The sequence below is a fragment of the Antedon mediterranea genome, chromosome 3 (genome assembly GCF_964355755.1).
Source record: "Antedon mediterranea chromosome 3, ecAntMedi1.1, whole genome shotgun sequence".
Classification (NCBI taxonomy): Eukaryota; Metazoa; Echinodermata; class Crinoidea; order Comatulida; family Antedonidae; genus Antedon; species Antedon mediterranea.
In genome coordinates this window covers 28,926,010-28,937,330 of record NC_092672.1, presented here as the reverse complement: position 1 = coordinate 28,937,330, position 11,321 = coordinate 28,926,010, and the positions used below count along the sequence as shown (strand labels likewise).

At 34.4% G+C, this 11,321-nt stretch overlaps 1 long non-coding RNA gene across 1 annotated transcript; it reads right to left on the bottom strand.

Moving 5' to 3' along the window:
• Positions 1–5,202: 5,202 nt before the first annotated feature.
• On the bottom strand, positions 5,203–6,313 carry LOC140043809 (uncharacterized). The gene is made up of 3 exons (XR_011844409.1): positions 6,164–6,313; positions 5,680–5,845; positions 5,203–5,554 (listed from the first exon to the last, which is right to left on the bottom strand). It is a non-coding gene; the product is annotated as an uncharacterized lncRNA (long non-coding RNA).
• Positions 6,314–11,321: the final 5,008 nt, after the last annotated feature.

Sequence of the window (11,321 nt, the reverse complement as noted above, 5' to 3'; positions counted from 1 at the left end):
AGAATTGTTTAGCATTATCTGCTATCTTGATTGTGAATTCTTCACCAGGCATCGAGCGAATTACACCATCAAACACTTCTGGAAATTCCTAGGACAAGTTAGTCAGATTGAAACGTGGCGCAGCAACTGGTCGTGGCACAGCAATCAGACTAGTATTAGCAACTGATGCAACGTTTTGGTGACATATTGGCTCAGGGTAAACTGGTGAGAGGAATCCCAACTGCTTTGATGCATTCCATGATAAGATAATGTCATCGATGTCATTAGAAAAATATTAATTTACGCAACGTTCGTCGGTTGAAACGATTAGCGGTAATTTTCCTGCAATATGAATTCTGCTACCTTCGACAGTTTCAGGTCGTATTTTCGGAATCAGGAAGAGCAAGAGCGTCTACGGCATGTTCCCTGTACGTTATCATAACAGTGGTTCGAGGTGTATGTGTAAACTATAACACGCCAGGACGGACATAACTATGTTAATTTGAAATCCCTCGTATTGTGTTTACAACACTCGTGTTGAGTTTGCACGTCGCTCGTTTGGAGGAGTTTGGACTGAAGGACATGTCTATTCTTTTTGGAGCCAAGTCACTGGATTCCCTGAATAGCTAAAGATGCAAGCTGTTTAATAAAAAAGTTGTTGAAGGTAAATCATTTATCAAACCTAGCCTCAACAACTACCACCAACGTCATCTGCTACAGAATGTCACAGTCAAATCATGCAATGGCTATAGAAAGATAATACCATGGATGCTACCAAGTGGGGATGGAAAGTTTGTAATAAAACATTTGTGCCAATAATGACGATGGAAACTGCTGCTCCAGAAGAACTTTGAAAGTCATCCATTGTAACTACTGGATGTATGTTGCAGTTGTAGACACTATGGATTGGCATGTACTTCAGTTTGTGGAGTGTGTCAACCAGAAGAATGGGACAACGTAGATAGAAAGATTGATGACGATGATAAGACGAAGTTGGAACAGTTGTTTAAGATGCCGTACTAAATACATGCACAATATCTAATCAATTGCTGCTATACCGTAATTAGAAATTTAAAAGTTATAATTATATTCTGAACAAATTGAGCCATAAATGGTGTATCTCTGTCAGTCATTATCGAAATATAGCATATCAAGGTCAATGGTCAAACATGTCGTTTCTGGTCATTTTTTGTCAAACTGTTTCATTAGAGTAAATATAAATAAGTATATTCTCAGTATTTAGAGCCCAATTTTAAATCTCTACCACACATAGTTGGTGAGATATAGAAATTCTACATAGATAAAGTTAAAGGTGAAAAACCTTTACTTCCAACCATTTTTTGACAAAATGTCTCATTACAATAAATTTAAATATGTACATTCTGAACAATTTGAGCCATCATTTGTTTCCCTACGGTGAGTTGTTACCAAGATACAACATATCAAGGTCAACGGTCAAATTGTCAGAAATGGTATTTCCGGTCATTTTTGGCCAAAATGTTCTATTATAGCGAATATAAATATGTATGTTCTGAGTATGTTGGTACCAAAATTATATCAATAGACCAAGTAGTTTAGGAGGTATGGCCATTTTCACTTTTTATCTATTTTGGCGGCCATCTTGAAAAAACCACTTTCCTTTGGTCGAAATTCTTGAGACTTTTTTTCTGTTATTTAGTATACCTAATACTACCAAAATCCGTTGAAAAACCGTTTGTTGCAATTTTTTTGAGGTGAAACCTTATTTCTACTCTACTAAAAACAAGGCCATATAGATGGCTGCAGTCGCGTGCTTAGTGTTTACCGACCGACCGACCAACCTACCAACTGACCGAAATTACTGAACATGTTTACAAATGTTCAAATGTTTAAAAACAGTTATATTTTTTTAATTTACACGTGCGTAGCCTGTCACTTTTGACGTGCTCGTATAACGTAATTTCGAGTTGAAAAGTAAGTCAAGAAAACAGAAATCGGGCAAAAAGAGTGCGCAATAACATTTAACGCGCAGTGCGTGCGCAAAAATCTGCGCACTCATAGCAATTTTGTAAACGCTTAAAATTGCCTGTGAAAAATTGACTTAGCTAGATTAAACTGATATCAAGACATGGTCAGAAAGCGATAAAACGCATAGTGATACCGGACCGACAGACAGACCGAAAGACCAACAGACCGACCGACCGACATAGTGAACTATAGAGTCGCTTCCACGCGACTAAAAATGTGTTGTCTAAAGGCAGTATAATATAATACACGTATTTCAAGAGGCCAGTTTTATGCAGAATCTCTTGTCTCTCTAATGTAGAGGTAGGTCCAGCGAGATGTTAAGCCGAAGGCAATATAAAATATCATAGTGTAGGTCAGACAAAATTGAATGGAAATAGAAAACAAATGTTTACAAATGCAGGATCATTGGCATATGCATCATATTCGTAATGGCCCTATCTATAGGGTTAGTTGTATTTGTTGGAAGTGAAATGATTTTTGGTTATCTTATGCAATTCCAGATCATCAAACGAAGAGGTCATGTGATGCAAACAATATTATGTCCGAAACTAAATATTCGTACCTCGTCAAACTCACTGTCTGTGATTAGAAACGATTTATTTGATAGAGGTTTTCTGTTAAATAATTAATGATTTTGTTGCTTGTCTTAATTGATTTTCCAATGACAGAAAAGTATGGTTTGGATTGTTTTAAGTTTATTTTATTGTGTACATGCAAGTAAACCAGTCATGATATTTATATAATGCTTTAGTGAAGTTTTAATATATATCACCAAGCGTTAGACAAATAGGAATGGTTAGTAGGTCTATGCCTAATATTAATTATTTCTTACCAGTATTGAGAAAATGTACCCGACCTGTTATTTCTACAAACTGACATAATAGTAGAATATGCCACAGTTTATACTTTATTTTACTCAACATAGTATAATTACAAACTGAATGCAATTGAATTGTGCTACGGTAAAGTATCCAATGCAAACAGATAAGAATAACCAAGGAGTCAACTTCCTGGTGGAATAACCAAAATAGTTGTAGTCGTGAGGTGGTTTCCCGAATGATCGTAAAATCAAAACGGTACTGGGTATGATCAACTAGCGTTCTTGTCACCAACTAGCCATCCATTCATAGAAGTACTGATGTAGTAGCCTATCTGTACGGTGACCATAGAATGTGACCCGAGACATGAGTAACTACGACTTTTAGTTGATAGAAGATTGAAACAATGTTGTTAAGAAGAGTCGTACTGTGTCGATGTTTAATAAAATTATGTCAATAATGTTTACACACTAGGCATATTAATAATGTTTGTTAGTATAAAAAATTTAAAAAATTTAGTTAATAAGATATAAGGAAGAAAAGCAAATTATATATAGGAATTATAGTCCCAACAAACGTTTTTGGTCTAAATAATCAACCTTACCGTACTTAGCTAAGTTATTCAAAGTAATAATTAGTAATGTATATGACAATAATTATAAAGTACGTTGATTAGGTAAACTTGACTAAACTTTACATACCTGGTGATTATGGAAAGATTCCTGTGGCCATTATACTTTGATTTTGAAGACTAAAGTGAATAACTTCACGGACATTGCACATTTACAATACTGTAATACACAGTGGAATAAAGCACAAGTTGTGTTTGTTAGCGTGTACAGTATTAGTGATTTTTATTGGATTGTGTGGTAGATTGAACACGGACAAAATGATTGATATTTATAGTATAGGAATGTATGTTAGTACCAATCTGTGAGTGAGGGCGGTGTTTTACGACCAATCCTTAAGCGGATTAACAAGTAAGGCCTGTGCACACCAAACGCGAAGCCGCGAAGCGTCATGCGTCACGCGTCATTCGACGGATCGCTTTGGAAGTTGAATTGTCATGCGTCTATTAGTTTTTCTTGTCGGTTCCCACTAAACGCGTCACGATCTGCTGATTCGGCGCGATTGCTAGGGTGTTCCAGGTTGGATCTGCATACATTGAATAGTGTAAGTGAAACCAGGGAAGAGTTATATTAAAATGTAATTTAACTCTTCCCTGGTTAAACCAATCACAGTGTTTGGTTTTGGTGGGAAAATGTTATCCTTTTCCAAAGCCTGAAAATGAAATGTGCATGATTGTGTGTATATTAACAAGCAGTCAAACATCGTATCACAAGGACAGAAGAAGATGTATCCAATATCAACACAGTTACAAGAATTAAAGCGTTTATTGTTGATTACACGTACATGTGATCTGCTGAGTATATTTATTAGTGGTGTTACAAATATCTTTTGCAGCGTCAGCCTACCAATCAACAGAGGTGCAATTATAATTACAGTCACATTGCAACAACATTTATAACCATATAAAACATTTCATATAAACACGAACTGGGAATCTCCATGGGTTGACCAACTATAGCATAGGTGTTTAGCACCTGTTTGGTCTTTCCGTGCCTCCTTTTATAATTGTTTTGTCTTTTTATGTTTATGGCAGAAATTGAATAAATAAATAAATAAATAAAATAAACTATAGGCCTATATATTAATGTAAAGTTTTCACATTCATTTTCTAATTATTATTAAATATTATATTATTCATGACAAAACATACAGTTTTTTTCTCATTTGATTAAATGTAATAAATATCCCAAACTCATATTTACACTTTATATTATCTTATGACTTTTTTTCACATAAATACACTTATTTAAATAGTGAATCATTGTTTTTAAAGGTATCATTAAATAATTAATCATTACACTCAGGGAATAATTTCGCCAGTGTAGCATAGCAAAAAGCTATACAAAACAACAATATTGCTACACATTTCTAAAATTGTGTAGCAAAAAATACAATACAAAACTATGTTTCTTGACTCAAAAATCAGTTTGATTAGCAATTTTGCTAAACAAAATTACAAAATGAAATTTTTCCCTGACACTGTATATTATCTTATGACTTTTTCACATAAATACACTTATTGAAATAGTGAATCATTGTTTTTAAAGGTATCATTACATATCAACCAGATTTTCTTTTTTACTACTCCTGAATACTTTCGCAAAATAATATCAAAATAATAAATTTAAAAGGTATCATCCCAAAAAAAAAAATGAAAATTGAAGAAATATTATTGTTAAAAGTGAATAACTAACCCTAAAGTGTTACTGTATACTGTATTACACACACAACGAAAATATTTTAAATTATATTTTCAGGAAGACAATATATCTTGTCCAAAAAATGACACTAAACTTAAAGATGTATTGTCCCATAGAATCATGAAAAATGAAGATGATTAAAATCAAATTTGAATAGGCCATTTTGTAGTTTTAACAAAGTTAATCACTTACATAGAAAAAAACCCAACAAAACTTATGTTTTCACTTATAAAATGAAAAAAATTCCATTAGCTGGCAGCCAATTTGACTATTTTTTTAGTATTGGAGTATAACAAAACATATACATATATTTCCATGTGTTCTCTATTGCTAAAAAAAGACATTCAGTTCAGCTTTCCTTCTATAACCACTTAATAAATACTAGTTACAGTCCAACTCCTCCTTAATCTCTTCCATTTTCTATTAAAAAAAAATGAAACAAGTATTAAAAAATTGCTATAGTAAGGCATATTGCTCAAATCATTTTTTTCTGGCTAATGTATGTCACCAACTGACATACCCATTTGAAAAAAGTCTATACAAACCTGTATCAGCCTCATAATTGCCAGTCCACGTTTTTGAGGAGCAATTGCTCTTAATTCCATGGCAATAATATACTGGCCGCTTAAACTACTAGCTTGGTCATTGGTGGAGTTTGTAACGCTGGTAATAGCCTGAAGGATCCCATTTATCAATGTTCATCTAATTGACCTAAAAAAACAAAACAACAGTATTTATGTATTAATATTACTACTACTAGGCCTATCCTAGCCTTACAACACTATTAAAATCAACTAAATATTAGGCCTATAAATATTAACTAATAATAATAAGTAGGCTAGGCCTAGCTCATAGTAGACTAGTAGGGATTAGTAAGTATTATGTAGGCCTATAAGTACTACTTGGCATGGCCTAGCCTACTAGGGTATATGTAGCCTAGGCTAGGTAGGCCTAGCTAGGCCCTAGTTTTGCCTAAACCTAGGTAGGCCTAGGCCTAGGCCTAGGCTAGAAATAGGCTTGCCAACTCACTTTACAAATTGATCTCTGACGCGTTTTAGGCCTAGTTTTTCTGGCATTCTTCTACACAGATGTTTGTCTGAAATTATTGTCTTCATGCATTAATCCTTATGTTTCTGTCTGTGTATGACTTACTTCCCTTATCGTAAACACAAGAAGGGCAGGAGAAGGGTAAGTATTTCCATAAAGACCTCGCTCGTCAGCCACCATTTTTTTGCCGTCGGTGTCGTCGATGAGAGATATTCCTGACTTCTGATTGGTTGACGAACGCAAACCGCGCTCGCGACGCCTCAAAAAGTTGACCAAGGTTCAACTTTTGAAAATTCGCGTGCGAAGCCTTCGCTGCTGTCGTTTTCAACGCGTTGAAGTTGAAATTCGACTATCGTACACTGTTCGCTTGTATGTTCACACTGGAAGCGTCCGTCGCCTGCCGCGTGCGTCACTTTTTAACGCGAAATTCGCGGCTTCGCGTTTGGTGTGCACAGGCCTTTAGAGGAGCTTGAAAGGAACGATGTAAACAATGCATAGCGGTTTATAAAACAATGTGCATCACACATGAGTCAGTGAAACCCAAACATGATATCACACTATATATACGAACAAATTCACACAAAAAAATATTTATCGTTAACTAATTACCTAGCAATGATTTCATTTGTCGTGTGTCATATCAGAACAAGCGTGTCCATCAAGTAGGACAACAACGCTACAAATAGCCCATGTATTTCTGCAAAACTGTAGGGTCAAAGACCATACTGGAAAATGGTTTGATTCCTAGTATTTTAAAGTTAAGTTTGAGATAAAATTAGAAGATGGTTTAACGGCAAAAATGTTTATAATGATTGTTATCTAAATAAATTATTTCAATGAAAATCAAAGAATTTCAGGACAGTGTTAATTGATGTTAATAAATTAAATATTTCCTTGTATAAGGGCATACTTTTATTATAGATTATATATAATTATTAATTTAAGGGCACTGCGTGAAAAAGTGTGGGGATGGGTTTATAACCCATATTTACCCACAATACCAAACACATATTTACCCACAATAACGGACCATCATTATTCCAGTCATCCCCTGATCATTAAACGTAATCATCGGGAATAAGCTGGTATTTTCAACCCCTACGAACAGGCCCATGTACTCAATCACATATGAAAACATGAATACAATATTGATAGAAACTCTAGCAATACTTTATTCATGTTACTCTGTTATTTTGAAGTAGGCCTACACCAATCTAGGCAAGAAACAACAGTAAGCATAATGTTCCATTTTGTTTATTCTATTTATTTAGAAAACAGTACAAACAAATCAATAATAAAATTATACAAAATATTAATACATACAGTATCTATGTAAAAATATCTACAATACAATTATAAGCATGTCAAGTGTACGCTCATATGCATTAATAATTTGATATACTCAATCATTTAATAAAGAACACATTCAAAGTAACTGTTTGATATTGAGGTTATATGTCAATTTAATTACTTGATTTTAAATAATCTCTTACACCAGATTACAATCATACTCAAAATAGGATCCAGCTGAGTATTATACAAATAATGAATGTTTATGAGTGTAATGGTACAAATAATGGCACGAGGTGAATGATGAAAGGTTATATCAACGAGGCGATGAGCCGAGTTGATATAACCTTTCATCATTCACCAAGTGCCATTATTTGTACCATTACACGAATACAAAACATTCATTATTTGTTTTATATAACATCTAAATAAATTCTAGTTATTTGAATCAAATAAAAGGTAGCCCTAACCAAAGCTTACTACATTTCATTCACACACATTGATTAAAAACAGTAACATTTGGTTTTTAATAATTTTATATTAAATGTTATATTTATATGGATTTCGTAAACACACCTATAGTCCAGTAAAATATCACCTTCACCATTGCATAACGTTAGTAGTCAACGAGATTCTCACCGTAGGTTCTAAACATTATGTAAAGATCATTTATTGATGTTGCGTCGCGTAAAAGTTGGGATTTGTAGAGAAAATGAAGTTTTTATACGCAGTTTTTGCTTCCTTTCGTCGTGGTTTGTTTTCATCGAAAAAATGACGTCATGGGGCATAAGTGAATGACACGCCATTGTCGACATTTGCGTTCGTATTAAAAAGTGAATTTTAAATGTACGAATATGGTATTAATTATCTGTATTACATTGTATTATTATGTATCACATATATAACAAGTCATTTTGATAAAAAATAAGTCAAATAAATATGAAAAACAAAGGAAAATTGTGATTTTTGCATGTCATCTGAAGTGACCTTCCATACAATGTGATAGCGCCCTCTATAAGTATTGATACACTCTCACTTCAAACTGCAAGCTTTTTGTTGTTATATTCATTCATTCAGAAATACAATTTAAGGAAGGAATCGAATCAAGGGCACATTATTACTTGGTTTATTATATATTTATGATGTTTTCCTCAAAAATAATTACTAGTATGTACATTTTGCGAATTGTAGATGTACCGGCGGTATGAAATTAAAAAAAGCTGTTTACGCGATCTGTAGCCTAACGATATAATAATAATTATATGTATAAAATAATTGTTACTTTTTTCTGATAAATCAGTATGAATATGTTTACTTAGCGCTGCTTTAAGCACCCTATTAAAAAAGAAAAGAAACAAATTGATTTAAGCCTATTTTTTGTCACGTTTTCGGTAATTAATTGTCTTCTTCGCTCTCACTATCTGATTCGTCACTGTTCTCATCATCCGAGTTAAAGGAGTCGTTCTCAGCAATCGCTCGTTCAATTCTGTTGGAAGAATCTCGCTTTCACACCACAAAGGCCCCAGCAAATCGTTATCGCCAACGCACCATCCGTTATTGTCTTGGGGTTTCGGCAACTCGTAAAATCGGTGTTAGTGCGAGCCTCCACAGATCCTGACTTGATAGTTCGATCATCGTGCGTTGTATATGTTGATGCAAGCATCTACGCGACGGTGGAAAGTTAGCTAATTTTTAAATCAATGTTTTTTTAACACTGATTATTCCGGGGTTTTTTTTCTTGCATTTCCTGCGAAAAAAGTCAAATCTAAGTTCATCGGTAGGCCTACGCCTTGCTTTCGAACGGAATCCATATAATAACAGGCACGTGAACTATTCCAGTTCCTGTCAGAAAACATTAACTCTTCTTCTCCTTTCCAACTTTCTCCTACTTTCTTGAAAACCTCTTCAAATTTTGGATATTTTTCGACAAGTTTAATGGCCTTTAATTTTCCTTTTCCCTTGAAAGCGCTGGTCGTGCTGCACTTTGTGAACGCATGCAGCCCTAGAATGGCATTACATCGACTTGGGGTGATTTCAGTGGTGGCTAAACTGGTGAGATTGGTTATTCGTCGATTCCTGCCACTGCCTGTATCGAATAGGACTTTTGCAATAATGGACGCGTGACGAAACAAAATGTAACAATATAAAAAAAAAAAAACATCGCTGTCTTATATGGATCCCGATCGAAAGCAAGGAGTACCGATGAACTTAGATTTTACTTTCTTCGCAGGAAATGCAAGGAAAAAGACGGATAATCAGTGTTAAAAAACATTGATTTAGCTAACTTTCCACCGTCGCGTAGATACTTGCATCAACATATACGACGCACGATCGAACTATCAAGTCATGATCTGGAAGCTCGCACTCTAACACCGATTTAAGAGTTGCCGAAACCCTAAGACAATAACGGATGGTGCGTTGGCGATAACGATTTGCTGGGGCCTCTTCCAACAGAATCGGATGATGAGAACAGTGACGAATCAGATAGTGAGAGCGAAGAAGACGATTAATTACCGAAAACGTGACAAAAAGTAAGCTTAAATCAATTTGTTTCTTTTTTTTAAATATGGTGCTTAAAGCAGCGCTAAGTAAACATTATTATTCATACTGATTTATCAGAAAAAAGTAACAATTATTTTATACATATAATTATTATATCGTTAGGCTACAGACCGCGTAAACAGCTTTTTTTAATTTCATACCGCCGGTACATCTACAATTCGCAAAATGTACATACTAGTAATTATTTTTGGGGAAAACATCATAAATATATAGTAAACCAAGTAATAATGCCCTTGATTCGATTCCTTCCTTAAATTGTATTTCTGAATGAATGAATTTATATAACAACAAAAAGCTTGCAGTTTGAAGTGCGAGTGTATCAATACTTATAGAGGGCGCTATCACATTGTATGGAAGGTCACTTCAGATGACATGCAAAAATCACAATTTTCTTTGTTTTTCATATTTATTTGACTTATTTTTTATCAAAATGACTTGTTATATATGCGATACATAATAATACAATGTAATACAGATAATTAATACCATATTCGTACATTTAAAATTCACTTTTTAATACGAACGCAAATGTCGACAATGGCGTGTCATTCACTTATGCCCCATGACGTCATTTTTCGATGAAAACAAACCACGACGAAAGGAAGCAAAAACTGCGTATAAAAACTTCATTTTCTCCACAAATCCCAACTTTTACGCGACGCAACATCAATAAATGATCTTTACATAATGTTTAGAACCTACGGTGAGAATCTCGTTGACTACTAACGTTATGCAATGGTGAAGGTGATATTTTACTGGACTACTACTTTTGTGTTAATTATGTCAACAAACGACCAAACAATCCTAGGCCTAGCAAGGCTAAAACGCCTAGGCTAGGCCTAGCCTAATACTAGCATGGCCTAGGCTACCCTAGTAGCCTAGTAGTACTAGCTTGGCTGAAAGGCAAAACTTCGACAGACAATTGGAACTTATCTAAGCTAATTATGGTTTTTCCAACAATTCCACGTCTTGTAGGGATGTCCCCATTAATTAATCAAAATCCTAAAAACGATCTAAAGCTAATTTAAATGCCTTTTTGAATGAAATTAGTACATAATGTCCAAATCGTACACAAATATCTGCTGCTGTTGCATATCTCGCGGTGGTGTTTACAAATGAAACTGAGACCAGACGACAGGTGGCGCTGTTGTATTTCACAGTACAGAGCCATATCATAGGATAATTTGTGTACTAGATTTTTTTTCATCCGCGAGACGTTTTTTTTTTCGTACACAAAAATGTTTCAAAAAGTACTATTTAACGATCGTTAAATAGTGCGTACTATTGC